A 26,772-nucleotide genomic window follows, 5' to 3' on the forward strand; every position below is an offset into this window, starting at 1 on the left:
GCACTGGGGACAACAACTACAGAAAGCAAACTTAGTCTCATCTTTGTTAACCTTGACCAGTGGCTTACCCTGAGCAGGCTCTGGTCAAGGGAATTGCCCTCAGTAACTAAAACTATGTCAGGGACAGAACCAATCCTAATCTCAGTCCTGTTGCCACCCCGAGGAAACTGAACTTGCTTTCTGAGGAGAGGACCTATATTATACACATTTGTCTTAAGATTCTTGCCGCAGTCTATGAGTTTTGGGGGACTGGGAGTTGCAAGCTTTTTAAAAAAAATAATAAAGTTTATAAAAATTGTTAAAAGAGATTCTGGAAGTGTGGTGCATAACAGAAAACAAGACAATATATGTAGTGTTTACTGGGAGTCACATACTCTCCGAATCACTTTGTATGTATTAACCCATTTGCCATCCCCAGTAACACTATGAAGCAGATACATTTTTCTCATTTCCTTTTTTACAGATAAGTCCCTTTACCAGATTGTCTCTAACCCACAGGCCACTCCACTGTTCCTGTAGCAAAGCGTTGGGCGCACCTATGGTCACGAGGGGGCGCCACTACCACGCACCCTGGTCCCCCTCCAGCAGCCATCCAAGGGGGCGGAGCCTGAGCTGGGCGGGGCCCGGCGGGCCGCCCACAGGGTAGCTATCCCGGCGGGCCGCGCGCGGCGGTGTTTGAATGGCTGTGAGTGGGGCCCGGCTGGGGATCCGAAAGAAGCTCCTAGCTGCCAGGCGCGGTTCATCAGCACAGTGGCCGGGCTCAGGCGCTGCGGTACCATGAGGCGCCGGTAAGTGACGGCCGGACCCTGTTGGAACCTTCGCTGCTGCTTATGCAGCAGACTTCTCAAGCAGCTGGCCGGGCCCACCTGCAGGCCCCGCGGCATCGGCCTTTCCCCGGCTGGGTGGCGGGGTCGGGGCGGGGCGCAGGCGGGTGGGGCCGCCGGTCTCCCGCGGAGCCCCCGGGCGAGCGGTAGCTGGGAGGTTGGAGCTGCAGGCTTCGGGGGTCCTGGCCGGAGAGACGTTGGGTCAAACCTGCTGTCATTTATTTATCTTCGGGTGGAGTCGACATCTACACCCCACGGGGGAAAGACGGGATTCGTGAGAAGGTTGCTGTGCGAGGACAGACTTTCCCCAGAGTTGCCTAGGCCGAGCTGAGGCATTTCCTTATTTTCTGAGGAATTTTTGATTCCCAGACAGATCGGCTTTTGTTTCTCAGGACAGAAACCTGACATAGCCGCGTAAGAATCGCTTGACTGCAACTTTTAAAACCTCGTTGTGCTTTCTGAAAAGTTATTCTGTAATTGTACCTAGGTGCTTAACTGGGCTTACGTACGGAGATAACAAAGACTTGATTTTGTACTGGTTTATAAAGTTCCTTGAAAACATCTATATCAGTTTCTTTGCAGATCTGGAGGAAAAAAAGTAACTGGGAGAATATTCTATAATTATTGTCACTTTCGTACTTAATGAGCGTTCTGAGACACCAGTCCACCTAATATCTGAAACTTATTCAAAATCATTCAGGATTTTTCTTCTTTCTTTTAAATCAGCTTCTTCGAGTCAGAAGTTTATGCATGGAGGTTTTTACTTTGCTAGTAGCTGGACTTGTAATAAACCATATCGAGTGATATTTTGCTTTCTGTGTGCTAAGGGTTGTTTTAAAAGCACTGCTTTGGAATAGATAGTATTACTATCATTTTGACCGGGAAAGGCACAGGGAAGTCAAGTACTTTGGGCAAGGTTACTTAGCTATTTGCCTCACGAAGGCTACACTGCTGCCTTCTCTGCCTTCCTCTTAACTAATGTCCAAAGTATTGTTTCATTTACTCGAGCTTCAGAGATATTTATGTGAGTACACCTTTGTGTACACATGAATGAATCCACACACAACCACGTTCACTGCTCATGTTGACCACACTTAGGTTTTGTGTCTGAGACAAAAAAAACAAAACAAACAAAAAAAAAAAAACAAAAAAAAACAAACCCAAAAAAAACCCAAAAATTGTTTCTAAGATAAATAGAAATAAGGTTTATGGGTTCATTTTTCAGAGACTGGAGAGAACAGCTAGAAATGTTTCTTTAAAACGGGGTACTATTTTGTATTTGGAATGCATGTACTTAATACCTTGCAGAGAAATGCACCTCAAGTAGTCAGCACTTATTTATAGGGAAGCCTTTAAACTTCATTCAGCGATTACTGAGGTCTTGATTGCCTCAGTCTTCGGCACAGGACTGGATCCAGTCAGCTATATGCAAGAAATGTGCCAGGCAACAAATCTTAGGGAAGTTAGTTTGGTGTGAGATTAGTTACAAAAAAATATACTGTTCCTCACTGGTGCAGGGATTTATGGTGATCTGAACTGAGTAAAGCTGCTATGGCGTTAACAGATGGAAGACATCCAACAGAAGGGGAGGCAGGGCTTGTTCCTGAGGAAACTGTTCAACGACTAGGAATTCAGAATAAAAATGACTTCTATTAGGAACAGTAAGCCTGGTCTGTTTAAAAAGTTCGTGTGGGTTAACATCATATGAAACAAAACTGGGGGATGTTGTAAATGAGACATGTCATGGAATCTGTTACACACAGAGTTCTTGAGCACACAAAGATTCAGATTTGTTTCAGTGGCTCTCAGCTGGATGAAGTTTTCTCCCCCCATAGGATATTGTCAAACTTAAGGAGAGGGTGATACTGCCAAATCTACTGACCATAGGCTGAAGTACTAATAAACATCCTACATCAGATAGACCCCCATAAGAAACAATTACCCCGAGCGTCAGTGTTGCTGTGGTTGCGAAACCCTATTTTGAGTTGGTTGGTTGTGTGGCTGGCTTCTGCTCACATATCCTATAGGTAAATGTGAAAAATTTTAGAAATACAACTAAACTTTATAATGACATTAGGAGCTGGTTTAGAGCCCTCCTGAAGGCTGTTCCAGTCCCGAAGGAGAGATGGGTTGGAGATAGACAGTAACATTGAGAATGCTAAAATTAAGGTAGAATCACTTCAATATTATTTTATCTAAATGTAAACATAACAAATGTTCATTTGAAATAGAAAGTGAACATAAAAGAAAACAGAACATAAGCAAAAGTCATAAGGCCCAACAGACAGGATGGTTCAGTGACCAGACGTGCTTGATGACCTGAATTTGATTCTGGAACCCACAGTAAAAGAACAAAGAAGACCCCAAGAGGTAGATGAAGTGTCACAAATCTATAATCTCAGTCAAACACTCTGATGGGAGGCTTAGGAGAGATGGGAGACAGAATTCCCCAGAAGCTTGAGGGCCACCTCACCTGCTGTATTATTGCAGCATGATAAAAACAAGAGGGGCCCTTTTTCAGCAAGGTAGAAGGAAAAAAGCAATACCCTAAAGCTGTCCTTTGACCTCTATTTGCACTCTGGCATGTGCATGCACACACAATATTTAATAAATAATATAAAATTAATTTTTTAAAGTTTAAATAAATCACTTGTAAATACTTACCCCAATAGAACAACTGTTAATGTTTTGACATATGGCTTCTTTTGAAGCTTTTTAAAGGCTGATAATTACTTTTCTTTTTATAAAACTGGGATTATGGGCTAGAGAGACAGCTCAGCAGTTAAGAGCAGTTGCTGTTCTTGCAGAGAAACCAGGTTTAGTTTCCAGCATACACATCAGATGGCTTAACTGTACTTAATGTACTTAAATATACTGTAATTCCATTTCCAGAGCCCCTATTCTGGTCTCTACACATATATGTATGTGATACACATTTAGGAAAGCCCACACACATAAATTAATAAAATAAGTACATTAAAAATAAATACACACTTTTGCATTGTTTAAACAAATACTCTTTAGGGGACTGGAGAGATAATTGATCAGTGAAGAGTGCTTGCTTGTTCTTGCAGAGGACCTGGGTTCAGTTCCCAGTACCAGTGTGGTGGCTCACAGCCATCCATAATTCCAGTTTTAGGCAATCAAATGCTATCCTCTGACCTCTGTGGGTGTCAGGCATACATATAGTGCATATACATACATACAGGCAAATTACTCATACATATAAAATAAACTTAAAAGAAATTAAAAGTTAAAAAATACTCTTACAGTCATAGTATTTGTATATATGACTGCATGTACATATGTGTTGCTTTGAAATTGGAAATTTTGCTTTACATCAGAAAAGACATTCCAAGGAACGAACACATACTGGAACACAGCAATTGAACGTGTGTGTGTGTGTGTGTGTGTGTGTGTGTGTGTGTGTGTGTGTGTGTGTGTGAAATAGCTGGAGATGTGGCAGAATGCTTATCTACCATGCACAGTGACCTAGACTAGGTAGTACTCAGCATTGCCAACAAAAAAGAAAAGAGAAAAAAGGTTGTTTGATGACTGGGGACTACATAGGACTACATAGTGAGGGCATGTCTAAATAAATAAGTCAGGATTAAAATCTTCAGCAGTTCCAAGGTTTGATGTTTGAGAAGCCAATAAAAGTGCAGTGGAACAGTCAAGTAAGTTGTATGCTTATAATTTTCATTCTGGAATGCAAATTGTATTCACGTACACAACATAATGAGAATGTTTGGTCTGTAACTCACTATGTAAATGAGCTTAGGCTAGAATGCAGTGATCCACCTGATTCTGACTCCCAAGTGATGGGGTCAAATGTATGCACCACACCTCACTCCTACTGGGATTTAATGAAGACGCTTACTATCTATCAACTTAATCTTTCCCCAGATTCCTAAAGTCAGTCATGTGTCCTGTGTCCCTGTTTTTACTTTTTTTTTTTCAGTACTAAGTTCATATTTCAGATGGCAAGATTTCTGTTTCACCCTGTTTTTTTTTTTGTTTTTTTTTTTTTCTGTTGGTCATGAATCAAAGAGTTTAAAGGACTAATCTTGAGTTTTTGTTTTTTAATGAACAGATTACACAGTTTTACAAACTGACTCTAGCTCCCACCCTCATTTTTCCCAGGGGAATGGGAAATTATCTTTCAAAATAAATGGTTCGTTCAGAATGTCATAAAGCATACCAGTCAGTATTGCTGGTTTCTTATCATTTATTTTGCTTGATTGCTGTTGTATAAGTGACCACTTCAAAACTAGTCTGTGATTGTAATTGTTAGTTTTTTTGGTATCTGTGACAAATACCTGAGAAACAAGAAGAGAAAGTGTGTGTGTGTGTGTGTGTGTGTGTGTGTGTGTGTGTGTGTGTGTGTGTGGATTTGAGGTTTTAACTAAAGGTTGACTGAATTCATAGCTTGGGTCTGAGGTAAGACAAATATTGTGACAATGAGTTGGGGAAGACAGAAACGGACGACAAAGGAAGGGGCTAAGGACAAGATGGAGTATCAGATGATAGGCACCCTAGGAGTGATGCTGCTTCTAGCTTCAACCCACCTCCTGAACTTTTCAGCACCTTCCAAATTAGCACAGCCAGCTGGGCTCAAGGCTTCAATACAGAACTCTGTAGGGAACAGTTCCCGTACAAACCGTAGCATTGACAGTATAAGGGTTGTAGCCTAATAGGAATTTAAGTCATGCGATCTATGCATCTGAGGCATTTAATGTCATTGCTTCACGGGTGATTCTGATGAATTCCAACTGTGTTCTACCCTCTTTTGCTCACCCCTTTACCACTTTCTCATTCAGAGTCCCCTTTCCCCATAATTGTAGGAAGAAAGCACTCACTAGAGATGGCCTTTGAATCTTGACTTCCCCAATCTACAAAACCATTTAAAATTATTTGTTTTCCATGTCGTTTCTGTTTTGTGTTGTTTCTGTTTGTTTTATAACAAGGCTTCATTTTTGTGGGATAGACTGGCTTAGACCAATGACAGTCTTTGTGCCTAAGCATCCCAGATGTGTATGTGAAGGGCAGAGGTCAGCCTTGGATGTTCCTGAGACACTGTCCACCCTTGTTTTTTTGAGATAGAACTGAGACCTGGGGCTTTCCAGAAAAGCATCTTTTGGTTGGTGTTGGATACCAAACCCAGGTCTTCATGCTTGTATGGCAGCATTTTTACTAACAGAACTATTGCCATGTCTTCTTCAGAAAGGCAGACTTTTAAAGCCATGCCTTAAGCTAGGAGAACACTGGTTGGTTATTGGATAGCATCTAATTTGACTTTTTGTTAGCAGGTTCAGTTATACTGCACTTGCTGTTTCTTGCTTTCTCTCTCTCTCTCTCTCTCTCTAATTATCTTCTTTGGAAATATTTTTGTTAAATTTATTATTTTTGTTTTAAGTCAGTTTGAGTGTGGAGATGGGATAAGGGCTGCTCTGAAAGGTCCTGTTTGACACCTTTCCCCTGTGACTCCTTTTTTCTTTAGGTGTTATTCGGTACCTGAAATTCCTTTGCCTTGAGCTAGTTTCTCAGATGCTGTGACCTGCATGATTCTCTCTCACTAGTCTTAAGACTCCATTCATGGACCCGTTGGTAGGCATTTTTACTTGTCATGGCTCCAAGCCTGTTAGTAAGGAAGTGTTCTTCGGCAAATCACTTGATCTCATCTATAAACTGAAATTGCTCTATGGTGACTATTCCTAGTTGTCAACTTGATTATATCTGGAATGATCTACAATCCAGAAATGGAGGGCACATGTGTGATCCAGATCTTGAGGCTGGAAGACAAGTTTCTGACCTGGACCTTGACATGGAGATCTTGAGTCATAGTGGCCATGAAAAGCTTAGGCCCAGGCAAGGTAATCCATGCCTTTAATCCTTGGAGACTGAGGCAAGGAGATCTCTGAGTTCAAGGTCAGCACCTTTCAAGTCCCAGATCCAAGTGTGATGGTACATACCTTTAATATGGGCCATACCTTCTCCTGGAGGCCCACCTAGGGACATTGGAAGAAGGAAGATTCACTCTTCTTTGCTTGCTCTTACTTGCCAGTACATCTGTTGGAACCTACTTCTACAGAAGACCAGCTAAAATAAACTAGCTTCGTGGGACTGAGCAACTACCAGATTCTTGGACTTCCCATCCATAACTGCCCATTGTTGGGCTAGTTAGACTATAGACTGTAAGACATCACAATAAATCTCCTTAATATATTGAGATATTCCATACATTCTGTAACTCTAGAGAACCCTGACTAATACAGTTTCCAAGGTTTTTCCAATTACGAGAAACAGTGAATTTTACTGAAGTTTTCAAGGAGAGACTTTTGGAGGGGAAAGAAAGAAAGTTTTTCATGTGTTAGTATGAATTGATTAGAAGGATTTCTTCTGAAGTCCTTTGTAAAAAATCTAACCTTATAGTTGGATTAGGGAGTGAATCATAGGATGGAATTTTATTTTATTTTTAAATACCAACTGTCCTTTCCTATTTCTTTTTTAAAGACATTTATTTTATGTGTATGAGTACACTGTCAATGTCTTCAGACATACCAGAAGAGGGCATCAAATCCCATTACAAATGATTGTGAGCTGTCCTGTGGTTGCTGGGACCTCTGGAAGAATAGCCAATTCTCTTAACGGCTGAGCCACCTCTCCAGCCCTAGGATGGGATTTCAAATGTAGCTAAACATAAGAGCAAGGATCTTTGTGTTTGTTCCCTTCAGACATTTCCCTAGGCCTACAGCCGTAATTAACTCAGCATGTGCATGTGATAGTTGTATTCAGTGAATGAAGAAATGAAGGAATGGGTGAAGAAAAACAGGTTTGCAAGAATAGTGCATACGTGCTCCAATTGCCTGGAAAGAAATCAGAATACAGACCTACCAGAATACAGCCCTGCAGTATACAAATGCTATGCAGTGGTAGTAAAGCACCCTGCTCTTCCTGTGGCTACCTTTCTGAACTATTGTAAAAGCATTTCCCTGTCTGCTCCTCTGAATCCCCATCACACAAAAAATATTCATCACCACAAAAAAATCTGAACACTGTCTGTTCCCTATACCATTTAACGATCATCATCAACTGAATATACTATTGTAGTAAAAATAAATCTTACATAGTGACTAAAATTTGGCACTTTATCCATGGAGGATTCATAGTATAGTGACTGAAAACTAATATTCCTGGCCCCTTTGTTTTAGACATCCTAATTCTCAAGTAATAAATAGTATTTAAGAATAGTTCTTCTTGAGCTGAGAGGGATGTCTCAGTGGTTAAGAGAAGAGCACTGCTCTTCCAAAAGTCCTGAGTTCAATTCCCAACAACCACATGGTGGCTCACCACCATCTGTCATGGGATCCAGTGCCCTCTTCTGGTGTGTCTGAAGACAGCAACAATGTATTCATGCACATAAAATAAATAATTCTTTTTTTAAAAAAAGAATAGTTATTTAACCCCAGTACTCAGGATGCAGAAGTAGGCATATTTCTCTGCATTTGAAGTCAACCTGGGCTACAGAGTAGGTCCCAGGACAGCTAGGGCTACATAGTAAGACCCTGTCTTTTAAAAAAGAATATCTTTTATGTGATCCCTAGACTAGGCCTAATGATTACCTAATGGCTGATATGGAAAAAGAAATGATTCTCACCTAGAAAGTGTTGTTGTAAAAATATAAAAATAAAAAAGTAGTTGTCTTTTACCCCGCTAGCTCTGTGCCACGGTGCCCCAAGATATCTGCTAGATATCTTGGCAGAAACACATTCCAGCCGCACACTTTCCTACACTCAAACCCTCACATAAAAGAACACACAACACAATAATCTTAGATCCAATTGGTAAGATATAATTGCGCACTTAAACATACAATGCTCAGTACTGTCCATCCCTTGAGAACATTAATAACAACCTGTAAATACACAGAGCAGAATCTTTTTTTTCCCCCAGAGCTGGGGACCGAACCCAGGGCCTTGCACTTGCTAGGCAAGCGCTGTACCACTGAGCTAAATCCCCAACCCCCACAGAGCAGAATCTTAATATCACCTGCCATGGCTTCTCACCCCCTCTCCTCTGCCCTGTCTCCCCTCTCTCCCCTAGTCTCCTCTTCCTTCAAACTTCTCTCCCGCCCATCCTTCCTTCTCCTCCAATGACAGGCCTCCTTCTATCCTGTACCTGCCTCACCTGTGACATCATCCTACAAGAAAGTATGCTTTGAAATGAAGAGACATTGGCAGACTAATTCTCAGCCTTTATGGGATGACATTTATTGAGGGAATTATCTGTTTACTGAAACTACATATAAATAATTTTTAATTTTTTTAACAGTCATATTCGAAACTTAGAAATTATGTCTATTTGGGAGCTTCCATTTATGGCTCATTTAAGGAACTGACCAAATCATTCTGTACCCACATTACCTGTATGGCTTATCAGTATGGCAACTAAATTATTTTGCAGTAGCAAACAGTTCCTAAGTCTTGGGCTTAAACAAGGCTTTGTTTCTCCTTGACTCATGCTGCATATTTGTCTGGGGGCTTTGTTCTGTGTGTTGACCTTGCTCAGGAATGTGCGTCTGTAGAGTTCCAATTTTCTGACCTTTGGCTGGCTATCATAATAGAGGTACAACAATGATGGTAAATCACAGAAAGTAACTTTTTAAACTTAAAGTGTGCTGAGGTGAGTTGACTTCTGAAATCTACAGGTCACATAAAAGCCCTAGCTGTCCTGGAACCTACTATGTAGCCCAGGTTGACTTCACACTCAGAGAGATATGCTTTAGCTGTAGGCTGAAGCAGGATGGAGTAAGTCCAAAGCTAGCCTAGTCTCAATAGTGAGTTACGGGCTAGATTGGGGTATGGTATGAGGCCTGGTGGGGAGGAGGTGTTGGAGAGATGGCTCAGTGGTTAAGAGAACTAGCTGCTCTTCCAGAGATCCTGAGTTCAATTCCCAGCCACCACATAATGGCTCACAACCATCCATAATGGGATCTAATGTCCTCTTCTGGCACACAGGTATATTTGCAGATAGAGCACTCATATACATAAAATAAATAAATCCTTTTTTTAAAAAAGCCTTTTAAAAATATCTCATTTATCAGAGCCACTTGACTATATCTGACTTCAGGGTTAGTAAGAGCCCAGGCTTGGTAACACCTAAAACTCTAGCACTTGAGAGGTGGAGGCAGGAAAATTAGTTCAAGGTCCTCTTTGGCTACATAGCCACTTGGGGGCTAGTCTGGGCTACCTGAGACCTTGTCTCCCAAAAGGATGATAGACCAAAAAACTAGCAACATTGCCTGGCACAGCTTAGTGTTGACTATATTTCTGGACTTAAAATTTAACATCTCCAAATGTCTGTGGATTTTCCTAGTGCTCTTTCTTGACTGATCACTGTTTTTTTTTGGAGCTGAGGACTGAACCCAGGGCCTTGTGCTTGCTAGGCAAGTGCTCTACCACTGAGCTAATCCCCAACCCCACTGTTTGTCATTTTTGAGTGTACTGTCCTGTGAGCAGCCCACTTCCCACTGACTTGTGACTAAAAATACCCAAGGAAGATTTGTCAAATTTAAGAAATGGTGCAGTCTTTTAAAGTCTGGTTTAGTATAAAACTCTGGAGAGGTTGTTTTTTTTTTCTTCTGTTCTTAAGAACATCAATTTATGTTTGCAGTAGCAAACAGTTCCTAAGTCTTGGGCTTAAACAAGGCTTTGTTTCTCCTTGATTCATGCTGCATATTTGTCTGCATTTTGTTCTTTTTTTTCTTTTTTTTTTTTTTTCGGAGCTGGGGACCGAACCCAGGGCCTTGCGCTTCCTAGGCAAGCGCTCTACCACTGAGCTAAATCCCCAACCCCGTCTGCATTTTGTTCTTAAGAATAAATTTTGCTTCTCTGAACTGGGACGCACACATCTGCTCTGTTTTAATACTTTCATAATTACAAAGTAAACTTTACACATTGATAAAAATTTAGTGAAATACTCATTGAGAACCACAGGGCAAACCCTGTTCAGTAGAAGCTGTAAGATGATCTTATAAGCAACTAAGGAATACTGAGAGTTAGGGAGTATAGATAGTTTGTGTGCCCCCCACCCTGCCCCACCATGAGCCCTGTAATTGGTTATTTGGTACTAAGTAATTAGCCTTAAAATCATACATCCAGGTAACACTTCCCAGACTAGAGCACATAGTGTTAATATATTTAGATGTGTGTATGTAACAGTGACAACAACAAAAGAGGCCGGGATTTGAAGAGGGTATTTCATGAAAGCGTGAAGGAAAGGAAGAGTATAATTACATTTTAATTCAAATGTTTTAAAAAGATGACCTTTTAAGAAGTTGCTTTAAGCCTGTTTTCTATTTCTTTTTCTTTAAAAAAACTAATTTAAAAACATTTATTTTGTGTGTATGGGTATTTTGTCTGCATATATGTCTGCACCAACCTGCATGCTGGTGGCCACAGAGGCCTTTGAAGAGGGCTTTGGATCTCGTAGGACTCTTGTGCTTTGTAACTCTAGTTACAGATGGTTGTGAGCTACCGTGTGGAAGCTGGGAATTGAACCCAAGTCCTCTAGAAACACAGCCAGTGCTCTTAACCACCAAGCCATGTCTCCAGCTCCATTTTGTTTTGCATAGTTTAACTTAACAGTTTTCATGGTAAGCGTGGTGATCCACATCTTTCATCCCATCATCAGGAGGCAGAAGCAGGAGGGCTCTGTGAGTTCCAAGCCTGCCTAGTCTACCTAGAAAGTTTAGAACTACCAGGACTACATAGAGATAGATGCCTTGTCTCAAAGAAAAACAAAACAAAACAGAACAACAACAACAACAAAAAAAACCCCACAAAACAAACAAACAAACAAAAAAGCCAAAAGGCAGTTTCCTTGCCAAGCTCTTGGATAGATTGTCATAATATCATCACGCATATTGCATTATAAGTGCTTGCTTGTCTGTTATTCTTTTTTTTTTTTTTTAAGATTTATTTATTTATTATATATAAGTACACTGTAGCTGTCTTCAGATACACCAGAAGAGGGCATCAGATCTCTTTACAGATGGTTGTGAGCCACCATGTGGTTGCTGGGAATTGAACTCATGACCTCTGGAAGAGCAGTCGGGTGCTCTTAACCGCTGAGCCATCGCTCCAGCCCTTGTCTGTTATTCTTGATGCTATACTTGAATGATGGGATTCCATAACCAGAAAGGTTGGGAAGTTTAAAGCTACAACCAGCAATGAGGTAAGAAAGTTCTAGATGCTGAGAAGGGGCGGGAGTTGGGGTTGGGGACACACTATATAACACCAAAAGTTCTCAGAATGGCTTCAGAGTTTTCTTTTTATATTTTTTTTTGTTTTATATTTGTTTGGGTTTTTGTTTGTTTGTTTGTTTTTGAGACAGGGTTTCTGGCTGTCCTGGAACTCACTCTGTAGAACAGGCTGGTCTCAAACTCACAGAGATGTACCTGCCTCTGCCTCCTGAGTGCTGGATCAAAGTTGTACTCCATTTCATCAAGCTTTTTATAGTTATTTTATATTCTTTCACATTTTTTATTATAAGAACCTTCATGAAAAAGTAGTTTATTTTACTTAGTCCTTACAGTACTACTGTGAAAATAGCAAACTAAGTAAGATCATACACCTAATAAATGACTGTAATAGAATTTAAATTCAGTAACTCTGACTTTGGGAATTTCCTGCTACCTGCACCTCCCTTTACTGAGCTTACACTTGCCTGATCTGTCTGTATTTGTATTTCCTGCTGAACTATATTGCCTTTTCTTTTTAGCTTAGTAATATAAGAAAATTATAACTTCACACTAAATTTCTTTGCATTTAGCATGTGTGCCCACGTGTGAGCACACCATGATATACCTGTGGAGGTCAAAGGAAAACTTGCAGGAGTTGGTTCTCTTTCCACTTCTGTAGTCAGGTTTGGCAGCAAGCACTTTTAGCCAGCCCCCTCACCCAACCTTGGATTAAACTAAAATTTTATATTTATGTCAGTTTTTGAAGATTAAAAGAGTGATAGTACAGAATCATGTTTTAAGGGGATATAGGTCAGTGGAAGGGCACTTGCCTAGCATATGCTATTTAGCACGCATCATATTTGAGATGGAGATAGTAATTTCTACCTTTACTAAGAAGAGCCTGCCTGGTGTAGAAAAGTCTTTGTAGGGCAGCTGTCAGTTCTTGCATATTTGCCAAGTTTATTTTGTTATGAATTTAGTAAATGTGACAGTTTTAAAAAGGAGTTGCTGTTAATAAAACAGAACACAGCCCAAAAGGTCTGTAATCCCAGGTCCTCTGGAGGCTGTGGTGAGAGGAATGCATATTGGGTACATTCCTCAAAAGGAAGTTAAAAGAAGGAAGAAAAGAAGGAAGGAAAGACAGATTAAATAATAATATTTTAAAGGGCCTGGGACCATTGGTCAGTAGTATGCAAGGCCCTGGGTTCAGTTCCCAAACTGAACAAATGAGTATTGTTCTATAAGAATTATTGGAATATTGCTTTGGCTAATTTTAGTTAGCACAAACCTAGTTATCTGGGGAGAGGGAACTCCTTGGTTGAAAAGTTGTCTCCATCAGATTGGCCTGTAGGCAATGCAGTCTTAGGCAGCTGTGCCAGGGCTGTTGAAGAAAGGCAGCTGAGTGTGGGCCCAGGAGGAAGCAATAGTCTTCTGCCGTTTCTGCTGCAAGCTCCTGTCTTGGCTTCCCTTAATGGACTGTAAAGTGGAAGATGAAATAAATTCTTTTTCCCAGTTGCTTTCACTCATGGTGTTTGTAACTGCAACAGAAAGCTTAACCAGAATAACTGTGTTGTATAGTCTATTCGAAGGTAAATGGCTTAAACACTTTATTATTATACTGGTACTGATTAGAAAATTAAAGCAGTAAGAACTAAGTCCTGTCCCCAGATATTTTCATTTTCAGGTTTTTGTGGTTACTTCTTATAATGGTTAATATTGATTACCAATTTGATCTAGGATCACTTAGGAGACAGGTCTTTGGGCATGTATCTGATTGTGTTAACTGAGGTAGGAAGACTCATCCTAAGTGTGGGTGGCACTATTCTTTTGGGTTCTCTTTTTTTTCTTTTTTTTTTTTTCGGAGCTGGGGACCGAACCCAGGGCCTTGCGTTTGCTAGGCAAGCGCTCTACCACTGAGCTAAATCCCCAGCCCGGGTGGCACTATTCTTTGAGATGAGATCTGATACTGAATCAAAAAAGAAGAGGAGCTGAACAACAATTCCTCCCTTCCTTCTTTGTACCTTTCACTGCAGTGTGACCAGCTCTCTCAAGCCACCATGATTTCCACAACCTAATGAACTATACTTCTGAGCTGTGAGCCAAAGTAAACCTTAATTAACTTTGCTTTTTCTCAGATACTGTCACAGCACCCTCACCCACCGAGGGTACTGAGAAAAGTAACTACTGATATATCATTTAAAATTTTTATCCGTACTATTTTAAATTATATGAATGTCTATATGGTTATGCGCACATGATTGCAGAAGGCAGGAGTGTCCAATATCTCTGGAGTTGGAGTTACAGGTGGTGGTGAGCCACCTGCTGTAGGTTCTGGAAATTGAGCTCGGCCCTCTGGAAAGATAGTATACTTTTTTTTTTTTTTTTTTGACAAGGACAAAGGCTTGTTTTATTTTAACGATTGATCCACGTGAGGCCACAGCCTGGCCACTATGTGCAAACATGAGGGAAGCTTCGTTTCTTTTCTTGGTCTCTTTCTCCTTGGACAGAGTCTTGATGATCTCCTCTTTCTTGGCTTGGAGGCGTTCTTCCCTGCGCTTTCGTGCTTCCTTGGTCTTAGACCTATGAGGCTCAGCCTGGTCAGCCAGTAGTTTCTTGGGGGCCTTGTCTGCCTTCAGTTTGTGGATGTGCTCCATGAGAATCCACTTGTTTTTGAACACATTCCCTTTGACCTTCAGGTACAGGCTGTGATACATATGGCAGTCAATCAATCTTCTTAGATTCCCTGTATCTCCTGAGAAACCGGTGCAGGATCCTCATCCTCCTCATCCAGGTCACCTTCTCGGTCATCCGAACGTTGGCAGTACCCCTCCTCTTCCCTATGCCCATATGCCTGCCCTTCCATCGGGCCAAGGTGTTCTTCCAGCATCGAGCCCGGGAATGGACAGTCACAGGCTTCCGGATGATCAGGCCATCTTTGATCTGCTTCCTGATCTGCTGATGGGAGTTGGCACTGGCAATTTCTTTTTATCACAGCGGAGGACACTAGAGGCCAGCCTCTTCTGTAGCTTGAGCACACTCAGGGCTGCAGACGCAGCAGTGAAAGGAAAGAGCGATAGTATACTTTTAAATGTCTCATTTGTCATTAGGTCTAGTTGGGATAGATAGATTCCAAATGCTTCAGTGCTCCATAGGATATACTGCTTCTGCCTTCTCGTAACTGGTACCAACCATGGCTTTCTGCTGGGGACCGAACCCAGGGCCTTGTGCTTGCTAGGCAAGCGCTCTACCACTGAGCTAAATCCCCAACCCCAAACCATGGCTTTCTTGTTAGTATAGTATAATTAATTTCTATTGACTTGTCATTCTTCTCAGAAATAAGACATATGTTACCTGATCATATTTTGACACATAGTGGGGAGTGAATTAAGTGTGGAGTATATATAAGTTATATTATCTTTTCCACTTTTGTTTACTTTTCATTAGTTGAGATCTGGAAGGCTACAGCATCCCATAGATTTTGTGTGCAGTGGCCTTTGCAGGAAGGTTGAAGGTTGCTTTGGAATTTGGCTTGAGCCTCCCTCTGTCCAAATCAGTCTGGTTTGGTTTGGTTAAGAGTGCCTCCAGGAGGCACTGTTTTTGCTTTATAACACATTTCCTACCTGAGAACAGCTCAGCTTCATCTTGGGCATAAGCACTTTAACCCTTTAAGAAGAGCTCTGTGTTCTCTTTGGTGCCAGAGACTTCACTTAAAGCCAGCAGAAATGGCTTTGCACCACCGCCTTCTAGATATATTTGCCTTTTAGAAGTTTTGTTCCCAGCAGGCCTCTACAGGTGCCAAGGTGGCTGTTTTTATCATTTAAAATTAAACCTCAAGATCCCAGTGTTTTGTGATTCTACATGTTTGTTTACTGAATGGGTGTATATGTGCATGTGCCTGTGTATAGTATTTTTATACATTAAGTAGTAGTTAAGACATTGTATTTTAGTTAGTATGGTAGTATATGTTAATGAATGTAATCCCTGTCTGTCAGAAGCTTTATAGTGTAGTGATGGCTCAGTAGGTAAGGATGCCAAGTCTAACAGCTTGAATTCAACCCCTGTTTCTTTTTTTTTTAGATCCAATTGATAAGATATAGTTGCCCACTTAAACATACAAAGCCCGGTACCATCCATCCCTTAGGAACATTGATAACAACCTGTAAATACACAGAGCAGAATCTTTTTTTTTTTTTTTTTTTTTTTTTTTTTTTTTGGTTCTTTTTTTCGGAGCTGGGGACCGAACCCAGGGCCTTGCGCTTCCTAGGTAAGCGCTCTACCACTGAGCTAAATCCCCAGCCCCCACAGAGCAGAATCTTAATATCACCTGCCATGGCTTCTCACTCTCTCCTCTCTCCTGTCTCTCCCTCTCCCTGTTCCAGTCTCCTCCTCTTCCTTCAAACTTTTCTCCCGCCCATCCTTCCTTCTCGTCCAATGACAGGCCTCCTTCTATCTTGTGCCTCCCTCACCTGTGACATCAACCTACATTTCACCCTTTTTGTCTAATTAAAAAAAAACTTTTCTCTCAAATATAAGCTGAGCACAACTATTATCATTTTGTAATTAAGAGCATAAAATATATCTAACACCCAGTCCAACACTATATCAGTTAAACAGAACATTTAGTTATCCATTCCAGCTTAAGAAAGGCTTAAAATCTATATTATATCTTGGTTAGCTTGTATACTATCTGATAACTATCTAATAAAATATGTATTTTCAGAGTTAAACAGCCTGATAGGCTATGAGACTGTAATCAGTCTTCAACCCCGTCAGAAATCTGAGAATGACCAAATATCTATACACATAGGAAGCCTAACACGGCTTCTAGAACTGAGAGGTTGTAGAGACAAATCTCCACTAGCACAGTCCCCTGTTAGCAACATGTGAGCGCAAGTCTTCAGCCTTCTGGCCCAAAAACAACTGACAAATTCTTGAAATGCAGATTTTGAAGGGCTGAGCACCCTGTCTTGGCAGAGTTTATCAATCAACTATTTTGCATAATTTGTCCTTTTCTGGACAGTATTAGTCTGCAGATGAAACAGGCAGTTTTGTCCAGTGACTGCCTAGACACAAAGTATTGCCTCACCTGGATGTAGAGATGTTCACATTCTTCGTTAAATCCACCAAAGGGGAACTGTTAGGAGCAGATATGTCTCAACAAAAGATAAATAACTTTAAATCTCAAATTTTGTGGATTTCTGATGTTTTTGAAAACCATCTATCTATATAAGACAATCTGGACTGTTGTCTTTATATCTTAATAATATCTTGAAATTTCTTTCACAAAGTCAGTAATATGTTTGCTATTTGGCCCTTAACTCACATCTGTAATCAACTCAGAAGTTTGTAATGATATAAATAGAAGGACTGGCTCTAAACCTTGTACTTTTAAACTCTTTTAACAAATAAATTTTATATCAAAGCAAAGATATGATTTTAGCTTAGTTAAAAAATGAGATTGCGACTATAAACTCAATCTACCTAATTCCTACCTGTTAAATTACAACCCTTTCTAAATTCCTCATAAAAACAACTTTAGAATAACTACTTTTAGCCCCACAAAGTCCAGGGAATTGGGACGACGACTCCTCTATAACTTCTTTAAGCTGTACATGGGTGTTGAGATATCTTTGGGGGTGGGGGTAGGAAGAATGAAGCAAATTCTGTAGCCGATGTGTCCTGACTGGACCCAGCTGAAAGTCCTTGAGACCAGGAATCCAAGTAGGCACACTCTGTAAAATACAATTCTCAAGACAAAAGTTTAGAATCGAGATATCTTTTTGTTTGATTCTCCTGAATAAATTTTTCAGGCTGTCTACCTCTATCAAATCTGATCAGTATGACTCTGTGAGGTTTCCAGAGCCTAATCACACTTTTTTTTTTTTTTTTTTTTGTTCTTCTTTTGGAGCTGGGGACCGAACCCAGGGCCTTGCGCTTCCTAGGCAAGCGCTCTACCACTGAGCTAAATCCCCAACCCCCTAATCAACACTTTTTAAAAACACAAAGACAAAATCTTTCTCTCAAAATACTGTGTTCCTTAGTCTGAAACCAGAAAAGCTTGTATCTTGCACTCTCTCCCAGAGTAATAATATAACCATAAAACTCAAAGTCACACCCATTATGAAAATTAAACAATTTTTTAAAAAAGGAAGCAAGCTGATAGGCTTTTGTACTCTATGATAGCTGAAATAAACCCAAAATTCCCGTGGAGCCCACATTAAGAGAATTTGAGCGTCCTATTGTGGTAAATATCAAAAGTAACCACAAACCCTCGCTAGCCGGCATCAACGAGCCATATGGCCTTTAGCGGGGTAATTCATAAAACAAACCAAATACCTTCTATCAATTCCAGTATCAATAAGCAACATATCAAACCAGGACTTTAGCCCAAAATATATCCATCTGTTAAGTTCTCTACCCGGAGCCACAGATTTTTATTTAACCTTAATAACGTCTACAATATATGCCTGCATTCACTCTCCCTGGTGTTACAGATATTCATCACAACTCTCTATTTGGAGGTAGTGACTAATTGTTCCCTATCTAAGTTCTGAACCGTGGATGAAAATCCCCACTGATTCAGGTAATCTCTTTACTCTCTTCTTTCTAAAAACAAACTTAATCACCTTTTAATAATACTTGTAATTAAGAAGCAGCTTGTCTAACTAGGATTTCAACCCAAAATTCCCGCAGAGCCCACATTAAAAAGAATGTGGGTATCCTGAAAGACTTTCTAAACAACTTTCTTTTAAAAGCTGCTTTTAATCTCTAACTCTCTGAGCTGCCATTACTTATCACACAGCAGGGGACCTACAGCCTGCCAGCCCAGGTGGCTTCCCCATTTCTTTGTTTGAATTCCCGCCCTTAAGATATCACATGACTTAACATGGCGCTGGCCTCCTCTTAGAAAATAAAAACTTTCTCTCAACCCTTAGGTTTACTAGTGGATTCTTGTCCATCACATTGGTTTGCCATTTGTTGTTGTAAAAATATAAAAATAAAAGAAGTATTTTTGTCTTTTACCCCGCTAGGTCCGCACCTCGGTGCCCCAAGATATCTGCTAGATATCTTGGCAGAAACACATCCCAGCCGCACACTTTCCTACACTCAAACCCTCACATAAAAGAACACACAACACAATAATCTTAGATCCAATTGATAAGATATAATTGCGCACTTAAACATACAAAGCCCGGTACCATCCATCCCTTAGGAACATTGACAACAACCTGTAAATACACAGAGCAGAATCTTAACATCACCTGCCATGGCTTCTCACCTCTCCTCTCTCCTGTCTCTCCCTCTCCCTGTTCTTCAACCCATGTTTCTTACATAGTAAAAGAGAAGGCAATTTTTCACAAGTTGCCCTTTTGACCTCTACATACCTAGTAGCGTTTGTGTGCACATAGACACGTAATTTAGGAAAAATTTTAAATGTTTTAAAAAGCTTTGAAGTTAATTTGGTGGGAGGAGACAGACTAAAGCCGGCTAGTGCTCAGCCATCTCTTACATCTAAGCCCTCGTGTATTTGTTATTTGCCAAAGGCATAAACTGCAATATAAAACCAGTGTTCTGAGAGATGGTATAGGAAACCTTGCACCAAGACCAGAATCAAGAAATGCTTTGGAAGAAAGATTCAGTCTTCATAGTAAGAGAGGCTGTGATAAGGCAGAAAGGAAGAAAGGAAGTATGTCCTGGAAAAGGAACATTTTGTTTAAACAAAAGGCAAACGTGGACAGAAACAGAATGTGTCCATTACAAAAGCTTGGAAAATGATATTTAATGTATGCTTCCTGTATTGAAGGATGCATACAGTAATTAGAGGTCCTTATCCTTTTCTTTTGTAAAACAGCTTTAGTGTCCTCACGGTTTGTCCATGTCCTGTGTCTCCTACCCGACAGTCTCCCCTGATCTCATGACATTGTTGTCTCCCCAGCCCCCATCTTTTCCTTTTGTTTCTTTGTGTAGTGTTCAATATCAGTCTTCTGCCAAATTGCCTGCTACGTTTGAAATCAGCTTTGACCCTCAAAATATTTTCTCCTTAAGCTAGGCATGATAGTATATGCCTGTAGTTCCAGAAACTGGGAGCTTGGAGCAGGAAGATCAAGAATTTGAGGAGGGGGGGCTAGAGAGATGGCTCAAGTGGTTAAGAATGCTGACTGTTCTTCCAGAGGTCCTGAGTTCAAATTCCAGCAACCACGTGGTGGCTCACAACCATCTGTAATGAGATCTGATGTTCTGCTGTGTCTGAAGACAGCTACAGTATATTCGTATATAATAAATAAATCTTTAAAAAAAAAAGAATTTGAGGAGGGGGAGGTGCTGCTTTGAGATTGCACAGTGGGTACAAGCACTTGTCTTCACAAAATTGTCCTCTGACTTCCACATGAGTGTGTGAGTGTGTGTGTGTGTGTGTGCGTGTGTGTGTGTGTGTGTGTGTGTGTGTGTGTGTGTGAGAGAGAGAGAGAGAGAGAGAGAGAGAGAGAGCGAGCGAGAGAGCGAGCACGCACATGCAAGCACTTAATACCACCACCAGTAATAAATTTTAAAGTAAATTTGAACTGAAGAGATAGATGCCTCAGTGGGTAAAAGTACTTGCTTCCAAGCCTGATGACCTGAATTCAGTCCTCAGGACCTATATGCCAGCCTTAGCTATATAACAAATTCCAGGTCTGCCTGAGCTATATAATGAGATGCTGCCTCAAAAAGAAAAATTTTCCCCCTATGATTCCATTTCTCTTTGTTTCAGTTTTCTCCTCTATTAAAACAAAGATCCCGTTTTGTTATTTACAAGATTTTTCATTCTTTTGAAGTAAGTCAAGGCAAATTACATGAACATTTTTACTTTTATTCATGAGAAAACTAAGACAGCTGGTTCCCAAGTTACATGAATAGTTAAAGGTGGGAGCTGGGAAATTCCCAGGTTCGTTTGAACCTGATCTTTAAGCTGCTCTGGATTTAAGTTTTCAGAGAGTCTTTAGTATTTACTCAGTGAGTATGTGTACATACTACTACACAGTGAGCAACAAGGTTCCCAGAGAATTGAGAGAGCGTGGAAGTTCAGAGGTCTCTGCTGATGGAGCTTTTTAAACTCCCACGTGCCATTGCATACAAAGGGCACTGAGGGCATCTTCAGCTTGCTCTGCAGAGTCAGAGCCAACCCACACAGTTGAGTCCTAGAACCAATTGGTCTGGCTTTGGTAATTTCCATTCAGAATGTATGTGTATTCTAGGTTTTTTAAGGAATGTTTCAGAAACTTTCAGGACTCACGAGTAGACTGGTTTCCTAAAGGCAAGAGAAGGGGTCTGAGCCCATTTCCTCACTTCTATCAAGCCAGTGCCAATGTCTTAAGCATGCTAGTGAAAAGCCACAGATTGTCTCCTCTATTCCCCTTGTGCAGGGGATTGAGTCAAAATCTTTGCAAAATTTCTACTGCTAAACTATACAACAGTGTTATTCCCCAGTTTCCTTAAAGGCAGTGACTGAGATACTATTTCTGTGACTTGTCACATCCATATAGTGGCATAATCATTACTATATTAAAGTATGTAACATCTCTCTAGCCCCCAAATTTCCTTATTTCTTTGGAGTAAACTTTTTCCTGCCTGCAGTGTCGGGGTATTAGTGATACTTTTCCTTCTACATTTATTTATATTTTTTTCTATTTATAATGTCATGAAAATAGCCTTTTACATTTTAGTTTCTTTCACTTAGCATAAAACAGTTGAAGTTTATTCATGTTGTACATATCTATAGTTATTCACTATGTGTCTATACTTTTATAGTTGATTAGTTGATAATTTTTATAGAAGGAAATTATCAAAAAAAATAGATGTAGAACAGTAAACATTAGAACTGACTAAGGTCAAACACCTATACATCCAGATTGCATGAGACAGACGTAGTTGGCGCCTGTTGTCCAGACATGCTTTTTCATAATACCTCCTTACATTTCTATCAGTGTCTTGGTTTGGATAGTAAATTATTTAGTTAATCCAAAGGTGGCAGGACAAGATATGGTCATACTTCATAAGCTTTCTGGTGGTGGTCAATTTGTTTTCTAAAGCACTAAATCATACATATTTATGTTTTGTGTAAATGCTGAGTGTTAATAGCAATAATGTATATAATCTCACTTTGATCTTCATAATAACATTTATATTTTACATTTGAGAAAATAGATTCAGAATAGAAGATCCTCCAAACTTATGAACTAGAAGATCTCTTTATTCCAAATCTATATATGTATTCACACCTGTTACAGGAGGCAGTATAGTTTATTAGTTAAGTTTATAAACAGTAGAAAGAGAATCCCTAGAATCCAGCCCCAACTCTTTGTATTTTTGCTGTTGATTTAAGGGCAAATTCACCGCTCATCTATACAAAAAAAAAGTACAAAGGTATGTATTTATGTGTAAGTGTATGCATAGAGAGGTCAATGCTTGGCATCCAGCAGGTTTCTTAAAAGATTATTTAACGTCGATGAAGTGGTACACTTCCTTCCCAGCTCTCCTCCTCTCCCTTTAAAAAAAGCAGGGGCTCCTCATTTGTATTTCCTCTTTTTTGAGGGGTTATTGCTTGTAGCCCAAGCTGGTCTTACACTTGTTCTATATAGTAGAAGATGACTTTGAACTCCTGATCTTCCTGCTGCTGCCTCTTAAATCCTGGAACTATAGTTATGATCCACTGTTCCTGGCTTCTCTCTTTTTTTTTTTTTTTTTTTTTTTTTTTTTTTTTCTTTTTTTTGGAGCTGGGGACTGAACCAAGGGCCTTGCGCTTGCTAGGCAAGCGCTCTACCACTGAGCTAAATTCCCAACCCTGTTCCTGGCTTCTCACCCTTCAAAATAATAAGAAATGAAAGGTACCCCCGATAGTATGATACCTGATAATGAGGGAGTTCTCTGCTTAGATAGTTTAGTATACATATATGAATCAGCCCCAAAACTATGGTACCCAAGACTGGTTATCACAGAACTAAATAACATAATTGAATGTCTCAGAACCTTTTAGGTATACTAGATTTCCAATAAATACTTTAACATGCAATATAGCCAGGTTAACTTGAACAGAGTAAGGCATCCTTAAAATGTATGTAATTTAAACATGTCTTTGTCAGGGTTTTATTGCTGCGATGAAACACCATGATCAATAAGCAAGTTAGGGAGGAAAGGGTTTCTTTGGCTTACACTTCCACATTGCTGTTCATCGCCAAAGGAAATCCGGACAAGAACTCAAACAGAGCAGAAACCTGATACAGAGGCCATGGAAGGAGTGCTGCTTATGGCTCGTTCAGCCTGCCTTTTTATAGAGCCCAGGATTATCAGCCCAGGTGTGGCTCCACCCACAGTATCCCCATTGATCACTAATTGAGAAAATGCCCTACAGCTGGATCTCATGGAGGCATTTTCTCAACTGAGGCTCCTTTCTCTGTGAGGACTTTGTGTGTCAAGTTGATATACAAATCTAGCCAGTACAAAACATAACCTGAGAAATTCTGTATTAGTAGTTTCTCCATGAACACTATAGTTGTTAGTATGTAGGATGATTTATAGGGACTAGGAGAAAATCTGTAGTGGAAAAAAGAACTAATTATTCTTACAGTACTTTTTAAAAAATGCTCATTTATTTATTTCGTGTATGAGAGTTCACTGTAACTGTCTTCAGACAAATCAGAAGAGGGCATCAGATCTCATTACAGATGGTTTGTGAGCCATCATGTGGTTGCTGGGATTGAACTCAAGACCTCTGGAAGAGTAGTCAGTGCTCTTAACTGCTGATCATCTCTTCAGCCCATTTCTACAGTATTTTAGACTTGAAGTGATGGGATTCTTTCTGACAGTAGAAAAGGGAAATCAGAACATATTTTGATGGAAGATTCAAGAAGCCTTAGTGGCTTGGTGAAAGGAAAGAAATAAGAGTAAAAATAACCCCAGATTTCCAGTCGGGGTTATTAGTAATTGGTTGTTAGTAATTCAAGTATGATAGGACATGCTATTATTGAACTGACAGTTGAAGAGATTTGTTTTAGACGTATTGATTAAAAAATAGTGGTGAATGTGGAAGCCAATTGGGTATAGAAAAAGTTACAGGAGAGCCTAGATCAAGAAAAGTAACTGAACCTGTACCCTTAATGTTCATGTAGAGAGGAAAGCATTGTTGAAGGAAAAGTGACTCAGAGAAGGGTCAGCAGAGTTGTGTTGGAGGTGTGTGGAGGATCATGAAATGGTGAAATTGCTGACTAGTGATGAAAGAGTAGCCTTAACATTGGCCTTAGTGCTCTCCATGAACAACGACTGCTAAAAGGCTTCTGGTAGGGGTTTTTGTTTTATTTATTGCAGTGGGGAAAGTAATTTGTTTTTCTTTTTTCTTTTTTGTTTCTTTCTTTTATTCTTTGTTATTATTTGGTTTGGTTTTGTCTTGTTTTGCCTTTTGAGACAGTCTTACTATGTAGTCCAGGCTGGCCTTGAGCTCACACTCCAGACTGCTATGATTACAGACTGTCATGTCACTATTCTTCACTCCCATATAGTTTTAAGCAACAGACAGTCACGTTGATAGATTTCACATGAGAGAACAAAATAAGGCAAAACTGTAAAGGGTTAAAGACCAGTTGAAAGCTAAAAAGCACTCATTGTAGAAACTTGGCAGGAAAGGAGAACAGAAAGAGTATAGGAGCTGATAGAGAAACTGGAGCATGCTTGAAAGCAGGCACAGAGGAATCAGTTCAAAGGGAGAAATCAAGGAGAAAAAAAATGAAGCAAGTGGACAGAAGTAAGAAAATTAGATTATGTTGTCCTAATTTTGGAAAAGTTAAAAGGACTGTTTTCATTTTAAAAAAATCATTCTTTTAGAAAATAGAAAAGCCTGTAAGTTATTGAGAAGATGGCCCATAGTCCCTCCAGCAATAACTTTAATGAAATCTTTAGTTTGTTGTTTTACAATGCTTGGGATTGAACTCGGAGCCTCAAGCATGCTAGGCAAGCACTCTACCATAGAGCGATGTCTCCATCCCCAATCAAGTTTGGTATTCTTTTTAGGTTTTTAACTAATTAAGTGTACTTTTAAACAGATTTTTAACATAAAAATCCATAGAGTACATGGAGTATTTTACCCTAGTTATACATTTTGTGTTGTTGATCAGGTTACACATATCTATCTCCTCCAACACTTATCCGTTTCCTTAGGGTAAAAATATTCAGAATTTCTTGTGCTTGACTTTAGAGATACACAGTACATAATTGTTCCCTACATCCACTGTGCTGTACTCTGACATCCCAGAGCAATTTGCTTTTTTCGTATCTCATGCCTATTGATCTGTCCAGGTCATCCTTGTGCTCTCAACTTCTCTAAGGTCAGCTTCAGTAGATTCCACATAGGAGATTATAAATTACTTGTCCTTTTATCCCTGGTTTATTTCACTTACAAAAATCTCTGTTTCTGTACAGGTGTCAGACGTTGTAAGATTCCATCCTCTGTAGTATTCTGTTGCTTGTATTTACCACATTTTCTTTATCTATTCATTCACTAATAAACAGGTTATTTCTATTTCCTGGCTATTTTGAATAGTGCTACAGTACACAGAGAAGTACAGTTATCTATGGCAAACTGAATTATTTAAGTTATGTTAGCTTGCCACTGATGTGACAGAATACCTGAGAAACCTTCCTGAAAAGGCAAAAATTTATTTTGGCTCAGTTTCAGAGGTTGTAGGTCATGATTACTTGACTCCATTGCTGTGGTCCTGTTGCAAGACAGGACATTTTGGTCTTCAGAGCCTTGGAGAGCAAAGCTGTCTATTTCACTGTGACCAAGAAGAAAGAAGACGGGAGTGACCAGGGGCTAAGAGATAAGTATGCTGCCAGTGACCTACTTCCTCTTGACTCCACAGTAGGCCCTATCTCCTTCCACACAGAAGACTTTCGGGGACATTCTAGGTCCAAACTGCAAAAAGATTCAGGACCCATTTTTAATTGAGCTGCTTGGTTTTCTTTTTCTTTTTGCTATTGCAATTTTGGAGTTCCTTATTATTCTGAATATTAGCTCCTCGTCAGATTATATAATTTGCAAATATTTTCTCCTATTCTTTAGGTTGTCTCTCTGATGAATGCTTCTTTTGTGCAAAAACTTTTTGATTTGGTGTAATCTTACTTGTCTTTTTCTGTTCTTGTTTCATTTAGGGGTGAGGATTAATAGAACTTTTAAAAATAAAATAAATAAATATTAGCTAGGGTTCTCTAAGGGAACAGCATTGATAGAATGAATATATACGGGACTTATTCGAGTGCCTTCCAGGCTATGGTGTAAGTAATCCTACTACAAATGTCTTTAGAAAGAAAGGCAAAAGATCCGGCCATTGTGTGGTCCACGGGACTGAATTTCTTAAGAGTGCCAATCTGGCGCTCTAGTCTCGGAGGCTGCCATCTCCAATCTCTTGGAATCCTAGGAAGTAAGTTCTAATACCAGCAAAGGAATGTCTCAAAAACAGGATAGAGGAACTTGCCAGTGAGAGTCAAGGTACACAGGCAAAAGCAAGTTTTCTTCTGTGTCATTTTATGCCACCTGAAAGTATGTCCCACATTTAGGGTGAGTCTTCACTCATTGATCCAATCAAGAAAATCTCTGAGAAAGCATGTCCAATTGCTTGGGTTTTAATTGATTACAGATCTAGTCAACTTGATAACCAAGATTAACCATCACACCAGGAT

At 39.9% G+C, this 26,772-nt stretch overlaps 1 protein-coding gene and 1 pseudogene across 2 annotated transcripts in view; one reads left to right on the top strand and one right to left on the bottom strand.

Moving 5' to 3' along the window:
• Positions 1–542: 542 nt before the first annotated feature.
• On the bottom strand, positions 543–15,170 carry LOC102551197 (60S ribosomal protein L19-like; annotated as a pseudogene).
• Katnbl1 (katanin regulatory subunit B1 like 1) overlaps positions 625–26,772 on the top strand; it is a 42,112-nt gene continuing 15,964 nt past the window's right edge. Inside the window, exon 1 of one of the 2 annotated variants that reach the window (XM_063284595.1) lies at positions 625–788. The gene's annotated coding sequence lies outside the window, so the exon portion shown is untranslated. The remainder of the gene's footprint in view (positions 789–26,772) is intronic. The other variant, NM_001109645.2, reaches the window with a different exon arrangement.

Source organism: Rattus norvegicus, chromosome 3 (assembly GCF_036323735.1).
Source record: "Rattus norvegicus strain BN/NHsdMcwi chromosome 3, GRCr8, whole genome shotgun sequence".
NCBI lineage: Eukaryota > Metazoa > Chordata > Mammalia > Rodentia > Muridae > Rattus > Rattus norvegicus.